General features: G+C 32.7%; 1 pseudogene; it reads left to right on the top strand.

Annotated features, from left to right (window-relative positions):
- Positions 1-1,784: 1,784 nt before the first annotated feature.
- On the top strand, positions 1,785-2,196 carry LOC9298410 (annotated as a pseudogene).
- Positions 2,197-2,220: the final 24 nt, after the last annotated feature.

Here is a 2,220-nt window from a genome sequence, read left to right as displayed (position 1 = left end):
CCAACCACAGCGCAGTCGCAAGTAATTCAATCAAACAAATGGTATGCGTACAACCGCCAAAGTTTTTAGACACAAAAAAATGACAGAGAGGGAGGACGAGAGAGGGATAGAGCAAGGGAAGGGACAATTGCTCTGACTAGGACGAGATTCAGTTCGTGGGTATGAGATTTTTAGATCTCAGAGGTTTTTTTAAGAAAAAGAGAAATTATTTTAGATCTAAGAAGTTTTTCGATAAAAAGCTATTATTTTGCCGCTTAAGTGAATAATTTGGTTAAGTGTTGGCCGACTAGGTGATTTTAGATTCCCTCTTAGGGAATTTTTATCTTAGCGTTTAATAAACGCTATTATCTAGTAACCAAGATTACAAACTCATTTTTAATAGCAGTAAGCGAAAATGAGCTATCTAACGTGCTGCTCCTGCAATGATAGCAAACTTGGATTGTAGAACTCCAAACGCACGTTCAACATCCTTCCGACATGATTCTTGTCTTGCTGCAAATAATTTTTTCTTTGGACCTTGAGGATCACTTATAGTCTGAACAATAGTTGACCATTTCGGATAAATGCCATCAGCTAAGTAGTAACCCATGGTGTACTCTTATCCCTGAATAATGTAATTAGGTGGAGGAGCGATAGTTGACCATTTCTTTTCTTTTTTTGTTTTATTTTGTGTAATAAATTTGCTTAATGTAATATTGTTATTGTGTAATATTTGTTTTTAATGTTATGTAATATTTTATATTATTTTAAAGTGTTTCTTTATTTTTATATAAAAAATTAACTTTCTATTTATAAGACAAAAATTTAAGGACTAATATGATAAAATAATAAATTAGTAAAAGTATTTCTAAGATATAAATAATTATGAGGACCAAAATGCAAATAAAAAAAGATGAAACCTCAAATTTGAGGTTTTGAGGTTGCCTTTGGAGAACCAAAAACCTTATATTTGAAGATTTGAGGTTGCCTTTGGAGATGCTCTTAGGGTTTAGTATTTGGTATAACATACGTATTTTTGCAAAAAAAAAAAATCATAAATACGTACATTTTTAAGTGTTAAAAAAAAGCAAAATCCGTAAACTATTTAAAAAATGACATTTTCGTAAGTTTTTCCAAAAAAATGGCATTTTAGACAATAATCCCGTGTTATAATGATGTAATGATACCGGACAGAAATCACATCATTCTTTATAAAACTTTGAATATCTAAAATATTTAGGTTGCCCACACAAATATTAAAATAGAATACCCGTTTAAAATAATACTGACAATGATGTTTCGAATATTTCTCACTTAGTCACACGTTTTCGTATTGACCAAAATTTTTTCACTCCATAGTGTGTAGAATGATGTTACAAATATTCAACCGATTACGGTGATCTCATTTTATCATTGACCTTACATCAAATAAAATACAGTGTTCACTACAAAAATTGTATAAGACGAAAACAAGAAAGAGAAGAAAACCCTTTAATAGACAAAATCAAAACTCTGTACTAATTCTTGAAGAGTTAAAATAAAATCATAATTTTAAATAATATTCTACACGATAAAGAATGAATATTCTGGTGGTATGAGCTGTGAGCAGAAACATCTACGAAGTTGTGTGAGCGAAAAACTCAATGTATATATTTTTGTAAATAATAAAATGCAAAGCAATTTGAAATTTATGGAATTTCATTGGAAATATATAAAAATAATCAAGAAGAAAATGTCTAAATTTTTGCAAGTAATGCTGAAATTTCCTTTGAAATTTCGTGTATGTTTAAGAAAGTAAAGAGGTTTATTTCATAACCTTTCTATATAAAGGACACTACTCTTGCATCTTTTTGGTATCAGTTCAGTTTCACAAAAAAAAAAAAAAAAAGGTATAATGGAGCCTGTTGTTAATGTCATCATTATATTAGGTGCCTGTGGTATTTTCGTGTTGACTGTCATATGTTGTGTCTCCCATAGGAAGAAAGAGCCTTTGTCTCAGCCGCGGGATTTGGAAAAAGGTTTAGCGGGAATAAAAGATGCGAGGACTTGTTGTTTTGACCGGAACAGCTGTTGTAGGTGCGGCTGTAACCACAGCACGTTCTGGCGGTTGCGGCGGTGGAGGAGATGGTGGCGGTTGTGAAGGTGATGCTGTCGGAGGAGATGGTGGTGGAGGAGATGTGGGCGGTAGGGAGGACCAGGCTTCAGTCGCGGGGAAAAGTGGGGATTGCTTCTTTGTTTTTT

This window comes from Arabidopsis lyrata (genome assembly GCF_000004255.2).
Source record: "Arabidopsis lyrata subsp. lyrata unplaced genomic scaffold ARALYscaffold_680, whole genome shotgun sequence".
In the NCBI taxonomy this organism is placed as follows: Eukaryota; Viridiplantae; Streptophyta; class Magnoliopsida; order Brassicales; family Brassicaceae; genus Arabidopsis; species Arabidopsis lyrata.
Note: the sequence above shows the minus strand (reverse complement) of the source record. Positions and strands in the feature narration are given on the sequence as shown.